An 11,445-nucleotide genomic window follows, 5' to 3' on the forward strand; every position below is an offset into this window, starting at 1 on the left:
GCATTCTAGGTAAAGGTCTCTTATCAAATATATGATTTAAAAATATTTTCTTCCATCTGTTATCTTTTCATTTTCTCCATGAAGACTTTTGAAGCATAACTTTTTCATTTTGAAAGTTTTCAGTTTATCAACATTTATCTTTTAATGGATAATGTGTTTCAGGTCATATCTAAGAACTCTATCTAACCACTATGTCATGAAGATTTTCTCTGAGATTTTCTTCTAGATGTTTTTATAGTTTTAATCTTTCAATTTAAGTTTATGGACCATTTTGAAGTAATTTTTGGGTGTGGATGTCAGGAAGTAAATTCATTTTGTTGCTTTTGAATATCTAGTTGTCACAACACCGTTTTTTTTAAAGACTAGATTTTCCCCATGGAATTGACTCAGCACATCTGTCAAAAGCCAGTTGACCTTACATTTAAAGGTTTGTTTATTTCTGGTCGATTCTCTTTGACCTGTATGCTCCCTTTGCACTAGTACCACATAGGCATCATTACTGTTATTGTATTTTTATGTAAGCTTTGAAATCAGATGCTATAAGGCATTGCTTGAAAGGCCTGTCCTACTGTCCCCAGAAGCTTCACTTGTGTAAGTAATAAACCCCTTCATATCCTCTTCAGCATGTGGCGACATCAGCTTGCACGTCCAAATCAAATATTGGGTGACTGCCCCCCAACACACCACTTATGCAGGGTGACCATACAGTCTTCCGACTTTATTCTTTTTCAAAATTGTTTAGGCTATTGTAGATATTTTTTGTTTTCATATAATATTTATGATGTTTGTTAAATTTTGCCCACAAACCCTGCTGCATTGTAGTTATAGATCAATATAGGATAAGTTGCCATCATGAAAATATTGAACTTCTAATCCATGAACATGGACTCTACATTTATTTAGTTTTCTTCAATTTTTCTTTGCATTGTTTTTTAGTTTTCCATATTCATGTTTTGTTTTTTTGTTAAACTAATTCCAATTATTTTATTCCTTTTGGTTTTATTTTGAATGCAAATATTTTCTTATACACATTTTCAAATTGTTCATTGCTAACGTATAGAAATACCATCGGTGTTTTGTATACTGAACTTGTATCTTGTGCACTTGGTAAACCTGTTTATCAGTTCTAGTTTTGGTTTTGTGCATACATGGATTCCATGGACATTTCTACGTACAGGATCAGGTCATCTATACATCTATACATCTAAAAACTGAGATTGTTTACCTTTTGTTTCTCAATCTGCTGGGAAGCTTTAATTTTGTTTTTCTCTTGTTGCACTGTCCAGAGCCTTCAATGCATTGTTGAATAGAAGTGGCAAAAGCAGACGTCCTTATCTTGTTGCTGGTCTTTGAGGAAAAGCATTTAGTCTTTCCCCATTAAGTATGGGAGTGCTGTGGATTTCACAGATGCCCTTTATGAGGTCAAGGGAATTCCGTTTTATTCCTAGTGTGTTGAAAGTATTTATAATGAATGAGCATTGGATTTTACAAATGCTTTTAATGCATCTGTTGGGATAATCATACAGTTTTGTCCTGTATTCAATTAATATTGTGTATTACATGAATTCATTTTTGTAAATCAACTGTTTACCTCTGGAATAAATGGCATTTGGTCATGTTGTGAAATCTATTATGTATTTTAGTGGTTTTGATTTGCTAATACTTTTGGAGGATTTTTGTACCTAATGGTTTGTATTATTCTTACTGTATCTTTGGCTTTGATAGCAGAGTAACGCTGGCCTCATCGAACACTTGGGGAAGTGTTTCCAACTCCTCTGTTTTCTGAATGAATCCTTGTTGTGAAGGATCAACATTATTCCTTCTTAAATGTTCGATAGGTTCTCCAATGAAACCATCTAGATCAGGAATTTTCTTTGTGGGAAGATTTTTGATTACTATTTAAATTTCTTTTTATATATAAGTCTATTCAAATGATTTATTCAATTGAGAGTCCATTTTGGTTATTTGGGTTGTTCTAAGAATTCATCCATTTCATGTAAGTTACCTAGTTTGTTGACATAAAATTATTTGTAATATTCCCTTTAATCCTTCTTAATTTCTGTAATATTAGTAATAATATTTTTGGTTGATTTAGTTAGGTTGTGATTGCTCTAATTTCTTCTTGGTAGTTCTATATTGAGGTGTGTCACATTTGTTGATATTTTCAAATGACTGACTTATATTTCTCAATTTTTCTCTCTTATTTTTTGTTTTTCATTTTAATTATTTTTATTCCCATTTTTATTATTTTCTTTATTCTGCTTGGGCTAGGTTTAAGTTGCTCTTCTTTGTTATGATTTATTTTAAATCTTTCTTTTCTCATGGAAACATTTGAAGCTATAGATTTCCCCTACTGGATTGCTTTAGCAACATCACAAATTTTGACGTATCGTGTTTCAGGCGTTCCATGGTTTTCAGCTCGTCTCCAATATAATATATTGCAGCAACTACATGTGGATCTCTTTGTATATATCCTAATCAATTTTTGTTTAGCTTATTAAATGTATAGATGAACATTCCTCAACAGATCTGAGGTGTTTATGATAATTTTTTTAAAAGTGTTTCTTTGATTCTTTTGTGTCCTCCTCTTTATCAGGTAGTCCCAGTACACGTATGTTGCTATGTGCAATGTTACTTCATAGCTCTCTGATCTCTGTTCAGTTTTTCTTTTTTGTTGTTTTATTATTTAAACTATTACAGTTGTTCCAGTTTCTTCCCTTTGATCCCCCTACTCAACCCACACCCCACCTCTGCGGTGAATCCCCACACTCTTTTCCATGTCCACGGGCCCTCCGTATGTGCTCTTTGGCTCATCCCATCACCCCCTTTAGTTAGTTCCTGCCTCTCCCCCCCCCCCCTCCTATACCTGTCAGTCTATTCCATGATTCTATGCCTCTGGTTCTATTTTTCTCATCAGTTTACTTCATTCATTAGATTCTGCTTATAAATGAGATCATATGGTATTTGTCTTTCATTTCGTGAATTATTTCACTTAGCATAGTAGTCTCCAGTTCCATCCATGCTGTTGCAAAAGGTACAAATTCCTTTTTTTTTCCTGCTGCATAGTATTCTGTTATGTACAATGTATCATAGTTTTAATCTACTCATCTACTGATGGGGACTTAGGCTCTTCCCAAATCTTGGCTATTGTAAATAGTGCTGCTATGAATGTAGAGGTGCATACATTCTTTTGAATTGATGTTTAAGGATTCTGTGGTATTTTCTGAGCAGTAGAATCTCTGGGTTAAAAGGTAGTTCCATTTTTAATTTTTTGAGGACATTCTATACTGTTTTTTTTTACAGTGGCTGCACCAGTCTGCATTCCCACCAATATTGCACTAAGGCTCCTTTTTCCCCATGTCCTCGCTAGCACTTATTTGTTGATTTATTAATGATGGCCATTTTTGCAGGTGTGAAGTGATATCTCACTGTGGTTTTAATTTGCATTTCTCTGATGGTTAGTGATGTTGAGCATTTTTTCATGTGTCTATTGGCCATCTGTATCTCCCCTTGAAGAAGTGTCCGTTCAGGTCCTTGCCCATTTTTTTAATTGGACTGTTTGTTTTCTTGGTGTTGAGTTCCATAAGTTCTTTATAACATTTTGGAGATCAAACCCTTTTCTGGTGTGTCATTGGCAAATATGTTCTTCTGTAGAGTTAGTTTCCCCCCCTTATTTTGATGATTGTCTTTAGCTGTGCAGAAGTTTTCTGATTTGATGTATTTGCTTTTTAAATATTTTTTCCTTTATTTCCCTTGCCCTAGGAGATATATCAATAAAATATTGCTACTCAAGATAACTGAACTTTTACTACATACATGATCCTCTAGGATTTTTATGGTATCATGACTTATATTAAAAGATTTTTACCCACACATTTTGTGTATACTCTGGTGTATGTAAGATGGTGGTCTAGTTTCTTTTTTTTTTTTTTTCATGCACCAGTCAAGTTCTCCAAACACTATTTATTGAAGAGACTGTCTTTAATCCATTGTATGTGCTTGCCTCCTTTATCAAATATTAATTGACCATAAAGACATGGGTTTATTTTTGGGCTCTCCATTCTGTTCCAGTGGTCTATGGGTCTGTTCTTATCCTAGTACCACACTGTTTTGATAACAGAGGTCTTGTAGTATAGTTTGCTATTAGGTATTATGATCCTTCCACTTTGTTCTTTTATCTAAGGATTGCCGAGGCCATTCAAGGTCTTTTTTGGTTCCATATAAATTTTTGGAATATTTGTTTTAGATCTGTGAAAATGCCATTGGTATTTTAATAGAAATAGTGTTAAATCTACAGATTACTTTGGTCATATGGACATTTTATTGATGTTATTCATTCCAATCCATGAACACATTATATACTTTCACATATTTGTATCTTCCTGAATTGCTTTTTATAGCGTTCTATAGTTCTGAGTACATGTCTTTTTCCACCTTGGTTAAATGTATTCCTAGGCACTTTATTTCTTTTGTTGCAATAGCAAGTGGGATTTTTTTTCTCTTTCTGACAGTTCAATATTGATGTAAAAAAATGCCATTGATTTCTGAATATTTACTTTGTGTCCCTACCTTGCTGAATTAATTTATTAGGTTGAGTATTTCATTGCAGGAACCTATAGGGTTTTCTATGTATGCTATTAAGTCTTTGTGTTTAAGGACAGTTTTACTTCTTCTTTTCCAATTGGGATGTCTTTTTTATTTCTTCTTGTCTGGTCTCTATGGCTAGAACCTCCAATATTATGTTGAATAAGAGTCATGAAAATGGACACGCTTGACTTGTTCCTGAGATTAAGAGAAAAGCTTTTAGTTGTTTTTACTATGCCAGTCTCTTTGGTCTGTAGTGTTTCTGTTGAGAAATCAGTTGACAGGGGGATGGGACTTCTGGCTCTCCCATGGAAGGTGCCTCTTAGACTTCAGGGAAGATATTGATGTGTTCCTCTGCCCTTAAGCCACTAGTATGAGTTTGTCTGAGATTAGTTCCCTGTACTCAGCAGGGCAGGACCCCTAATAGGCTAATTGGTGGGATCTCCAGAGCCCAGATTTTGGGTCTGCTAGAAACCAGGATTTTGTTTCTATGTCTCTGATTAGGGGGGATGTGCCAGCCTGTTTACTGGTAAAGTGTACGGAATGGCTACACCATACAGCCAGTTCCTGACACCCCCTGAGTCTATGAATATTACTGTCTCCTCCGTAGGAGTTAAGATGGATGGGAGAAAAGGAAGAAGAAATGAAAAAATTCCAAACAAAACAAGACAAAAAGAACAAAACAAGAAAAATATGATGCAGAGTGGATAGAGCAGGATTCCAGAGGGTTGGGTGAGTGGAATCCCACAGGGTTAGGTCATTCTTTTCCCGTGGTAGGGGCTTGCTCTTCTCAAGAAAGATGGCTGCTGCAGAATCCAGGTAGTCCCAGCCCAGAAAACCTCACAGCTGCTCACCCAAATCTCTCCCCAGTGCCTCCCACTCCACAATCTCTTCAGACTACTCCAGTCCACACTGTTTTCCCTTCCTGGGCACAAAAGTGAGTAGATGTGAATGCAGAAACTGTGCTTTGGCCCTTTTAAGAATTTTAAAGAAAATAGTGGCTTTGTCTCTAGTGTGTCTCGTCTCTCCCCAGCAGAGAAAAACTCCACGGCCTTTCACTTCTGCATACTAGGTGGTCAGCTGACCCCGACCCTGGAGTTCTGTGCTTGGGAGGCTGGTTTGTGGTCCTGGCTTCTGTCCTTTGAAGCGGGGCTCCCACAGCCACGCTGCTGGCTTGGCCAGTCACCCACATGAATGTGTCAGTCTCTTTAATGACCTCACCTTTCCTTCCTATTGGTCTCGAGGTGGTTTCGCCCATCTTTGGTTAAAGGCTCTTTTTCAGGTAGTCTTCAATGTATTTCAAGTTACTGTTCCCCTCTGTAGTTTTATTTGCATTTTGGTTTGCAAAGGAGGTAAGCTTATATCTTCCTACTCCACTGCCATCTTGTGACCCCTTCTGTTCTATTTTTCTTCCGTTTTTTTCTCTTTGAAATTCAGATTGGCTAACTTCTGTTGCTCTGTCATCAAGTTTACACATTCTGTTTTTTGCCAACTTGAATATTATCTCAACACTTCCTCTAGTGAATAGTTCACTTTAGTTATACTATTCTACTACAGATTTTATTTTGGATTCTGATCATGTTGTAATATTGTCTCCTTGGTAATCTCTTTGTTGATTGGTAATTTTATTGATTTGTATTTCTTCTAATTTGTAAGCATGGATTTTTACAGTCCTTTGAATGTGTAAATCTATAAATTCTCATTTCTCTATATAAATCATATATTTACCATGGCTGCTTTGAAGTTATGGTCTGTTAAATAAAAATATGAACATGCTGAGGAACAGTTTGTACTGAGTTGTGGCTTTTATTTTGTTTTTTTCTCCAGAGAATGGCCACACTTTATGATTCTTTTCCTGTCTTGTAATTTTTTTTTATTGTTCAAATACATTTGTCTCCATTTTTGCGTCAACACTTTCCCCTGACCCACCAACCCCCACCTACGACCCTAAAACCTTCCCCACTTTGACTTTGACTTTGACCATGGGTTCATTATACATGTTCCTTGATTTCACCCTTCCCCTTCTTTTCATCCTTACCCTCCTCCCACCTTCCCTCTTGTTACTGCTGGTTTGTTGTTGCTTGCAATGTTTCTGGTTTTTCCTTCCTTATTTGTTTTGTGGATTAGGTTCCACCTATAGGTGAGATCATATAGTATTTGTCTTTCACCCCGTGGCTTATTTCACTTAACAGAATGCTCTTCGGCTCCATCTGTGCTTTTGTGAATGGTAGTAGGCCTTTCTTTCTGCTGCATAGTGTTCCATTGTATAAATGGATCACAGTTTTTTGATCCACTCATTTATTGATGGGCACATAGGTTGCTTCCAGCACTTAGCTATTGTAAGTTATGCTGCTATGAACACTGGGGTGCATATGTTCTTTTGAATTGGTGTTTTGGGATTTTTAGAGCATAATCCCAGCAGTGGAATTGGTGGGTCAAAAGGCAGTTCCATTTTTAACTTTTTGAGGGAATTACAAAGTGTTTTCCATAGTGGTTGCACCAGTCCTCATTCCCACCAGCAGTGTACTAGGGTTCCATTTTCTCCACAACCGTGCCAGCACTTGTTTGTTGGTGTGTTTATGATGGCCATTCTGACGTGTCTGAAGTGGTATTTCACTGTGGTTTTAATTTGCATTTCTATGATGGTTAGTGATGCTGAGCATCCTTTCAAATGTCTCTGGGCCCTGTGTATGTCCTCCTTGGAGAAGTGTCTGTTCAGGTCCTTTGCACATTTTTTAATTGAATCGTTTGTCTTCTTGGAGTGGAGTTGAGTGAGTTCTTTATATATTTTGGAGACCAAACCCTTGTCTGAGATTTCATTGGCAAATATTTTCCCCGTACAGTTGGTTCCCTTTTCATTTTGCTAACGTTTTCTTTAGCCATGTGGAAGCTTCTTATTTTGATGAAGTCCCATTTGTTTCTTCTTTCCTTTATGTCCCTTGCTCTAGGGGACATATCAGTGAAAATATTGCTGCATGGAATATCTGAGAGTCTCCTGCCTATGCTCTCCTCCAGGACTTTTATGATGTCGCTACTTATTTTTAAGTCTTTTATCCATCTTGAGTTCACTTTTGTGTACAGTGTAAGTTGGTGGTCGAAATTCATATTTTTTTGCATGTAGTTGTCCAGTTCTCCCAAAACCATTTTTTGAAGAGGCAATTTTTACTCCATTTTAAGATTCTCCTTTGTCAAATATTTATTTACCATAGAGACGTTGGTTTATCTCTGTGCTCTCTATTCTGTTCCATTGACCTATGTGTCTGTTCTTATGCCAGTACCAGACTGTTTTGATTACAGTGGCCTTGTGATATAGTTTGATGTCAGGTATTGTAATCCCTCCTACTTTCTTCTTCTTTCTCAAAATTGTTGCAGCAATTCAGGGTCATTTATGGTTCCATATAAATTTTTGAAATGTTTTTTCTGTATCTGTGAAATACATCATTGGTGTTTTAATAGGAATTGCCTTGAATTTATAAATTGCTTTGAGCAGTATGGACATTTTGATGATGTTAGTTCTTCCAATCCATGAACATGGTATATACTTCCATTTATTTGTGTCTTCCTTAATTCTCTTCTTCAGTGTTGTGTAGTTTTCTGAGTACAGGTCTTTTACCTCCTTGGTTAAGTTTATTCCTAGGTACTTTATTTTTCTTGTTGCTATAGCAAATGGGATTTCTTTCCTGATTTCTTAATCTGATAATTCATTGTCGGTGTACAGAAATGACTTCGATTTCTGAATATTGACTTTATATCCCACTGTTTTGCCAAATTCACTTATTAGATTGAGTAATTTTTTGGTGGAGTCTATGGGGTTTTCTATGGACGCTATCATATCATTGGCAAACAATGACAGTTTTACTTCTTCCTTTCCAGTTTGGATGCCTTTTATTTCTTTTTCTTATCTGATCACTGTGGCTAGGACTTCCAATACTATGTTGAACAGAAGTGGTGAAAGCAGACAACAATGTTTTCTTCATGATCTTAGTGGGAATGCTTTTAGTTTTTGCCCAATGAGTATGATGTTGGCTGTATGTTTTTCATATATGGCCTTTATTATGTTTAGATATGCCCCCTTTACTCCCACTTTGCTGAGCATTTGTATCGTAAATGGATGCTGTACCTTCTCAAATATCTTTTCTGCATCTATTGATATGATCATGTGGTTTTTGTCTTTCCTTTTGTTTATGTGATGTATTTTATTTATTGATTTTCAAATATTGAGCCATCCTTGCATCCCTGGGATGGGTCCCTTTTAATCATGGTGGATGATCTTTTTAATGTATTGCTGGCTGCAGTTTGCCAATATTTTGTTGAGGATTTTAGCATCTATGTTCATCAGCGATATCGGCCTGTAGTTTTTTTCTTTGCTGTATCTTTATCTGGATTTGGGATTAGGATGATGCTGGCCTCATAAAAAGAGTATGGGAGACTTCCCTCTTCTTGGATTTTTTGGAATAGTCTGAGAAGGACAGAGTTAGCTCTTCCTTAAATGTTTTGTAAAATTCTTCTGTCAAACTGTACAGTCCAGGGATTTTGTGTGCTGGGAGATTTTTTGATTACTGCTTCAATTTCACCAGCTATTATTAGAATATTCAGGCTTTATGCTTCTTCTTCATTCAGTGTTGGTTACATTTTTCTAGAAATTTGTCCATTTCATCGAGGTTTGCAAATTCCTTTGCACATAATTGTTTGTAGTAATTTCTTACAATCCTTTGTATTGCTGTGGTATCAGTTGTTATTTCTCTTCTGTGATTTCTGTTATTATTTATTCTGTTATTATTTGGGCCCTCTCCCTTTTATTCTTGATGAGTCTCCTTAAAGTCTTGTAGATTTTGTTTATATTTTCAAAGAACCAGGTCCTGGATTTATTGATTCTTTGAATTGTTCTTTTACTCTTTATGTCATTCAATTCTGCTCTGATCTTGATTACTGCCTTCTTTCTACTTGCTCTGGGCTTTGTTTGTTGTTGTTTCTCCATTCTTGAAGCTGTAGGATTACGTCATTTCTTTGAAATGTTTCTATCTTTTTTTAGGTAGGCCTGTATTGCTATGAACTTCTCTCTCAGAACTGCCTTCTCTGTGTCCCATAGGTTTTGGACTGTTGTGTGTTCGTTTTCATTTTTCTAGAAACTTTTTAATTTCTTCTTTGATCTCATTATTGACCCATTCATTGTTTAATAGCATGCTATTCAGTCTCCATGAGTTGGAATGGTTTTAAGTTTTTTCCTGGTGGTTGGATTCTAGTTTCAAGTGCTTATGGTCCAATGAAATGCTTGTGATGGTTTCAATTTTCTTGAATTTGTTGAGGCTTATTTTATGTCCTATCATGTGGTCTGTCTTTGAAAATATTCCATGTGCATTTGAAAAGAATGTGTATTTTGCTTCTTTGGAATGAAAGGTTCTATATATGTCAGTGAAGTCAATTTTGTCTAATACATTGTTCAGTTCCACAATATCCTTGTTGATGTTTTGTTTGGAAGATCTATCCATTATTGACAGTGGGGTGTTAAAATCCCCTACTATCAGTGTGTTGCTATATATATCTTTCTTGAAGTCCTCCAAGATCTTCTTTATATATTTGGGTGTTCCTATCTTGAGTGCATATATGTTTATAATGTTTATGTCTTCTTGATGGATTCCTTCTTTGAGTGTTATGAAGTGTTTTTCTGTGTCTCTTTTTATGACCTTTGTTTTGAAATCTATTTTGTATGATATAAGTATTGCTACCCTGGCATTTTTTCCTGTCCATTTGCTTGGAATATTTTTTTTTATCCCTTTACTTTCAGTCTGTGTATGTCCTTTATTCTTAGGGAGGTCTCTTGTAGGCAGCGTATGTGCAGATCATGTTTTCTTATCCATTCAGCTACCCTCTGTCTTTTGATTGGAGCATTTAATCTATTTACATTAAAAGTTATTATTGATAGGTACTGATTCATTTTTCCCCTTTGTACCTTTGTTCCTCTCTTTCTGACTCTTTTTCATCATCTTCTTAAAGTAGTCCATTTCGCACATCTTGTAGTACTTTTTTGGTGGAGGTGTATTCTTTTAGCCTTCCATTTTCTAGGAAACTCCTTATTTCATCTTTCACTTTAGTTGAGAGCCTTGCTGGGTAGAGTAGCCTTGGTTGCAGACCTTTGCTTTTCATGGCTTGGAATATTTCTTGCCATTCCCTTCTGGCTTGCAGTGTTCTGTTGATAAGTCACCTGCTAGCCATATCAGGGTTCTTTTATAGGTTACTACCTGCTTCTCCCTTGCTACCTTTTGGACTCTCTCTCTGTCTTTGATATTTACCATTTTAATGATGATGTGTCTTGGAGTAGGCCTCATTGGGTTCTCTTGAATGGGACCCTCTGTGCTTCCTGGTCTTGTGAGACTTTTTCTCTCCTCCAATGAGGGAAGTTTTTCATCATTACTTTTTCAAACAGGTTCTCTATGCTCTCTTTTTTTCCTTCTTCTGCTCTCCCTATTATATGGATATTATTATATTTCAGGTTGTCCTGCATTTCCCTTAATGCCTCTTCATTCTTTTTGAGTATTTTTTTTTCATATTTGCTCTTTCTGGGAGCTTTTTCTACTTCGTCGTCCAGCTAGCTGATTTGATACTCAGCTTCATCAAGCCTGCTTTTGATTCCTTCTACTGTGTTCTTCAATTCAGAAATTGTATCCTTCATTTCTTCTTGTTTCTTATTGATAGTTTCTATGTCATTTTTCATGCTGATATAGTTTGCAGTAAGTTCCTCATATCTGCCCTGTAGCTTTTTGTAATTTTCTCTGAGCTCACTGAGCTCATTGAGCCTCTTTAGAACATTGTTTTGAACTCAATATCTGATAGTTTACTTGCCTCTATTTCATTTAGTTCTTT

The sequence above is a fragment of the Pteronotus mesoamericanus genome, unplaced genomic scaffold (assembly GCF_021234165.1).
Source record: "Pteronotus mesoamericanus isolate MK-2021 breed Mesoamerican mustached bat unplaced genomic scaffold, CSHL_Meso_final scaffold_85, whole genome shotgun sequence".
In the NCBI taxonomy this organism is placed as follows: Eukaryota; Metazoa; Chordata; class Mammalia; order Chiroptera; family Mormoopidae; genus Pteronotus; species Pteronotus mesoamericanus.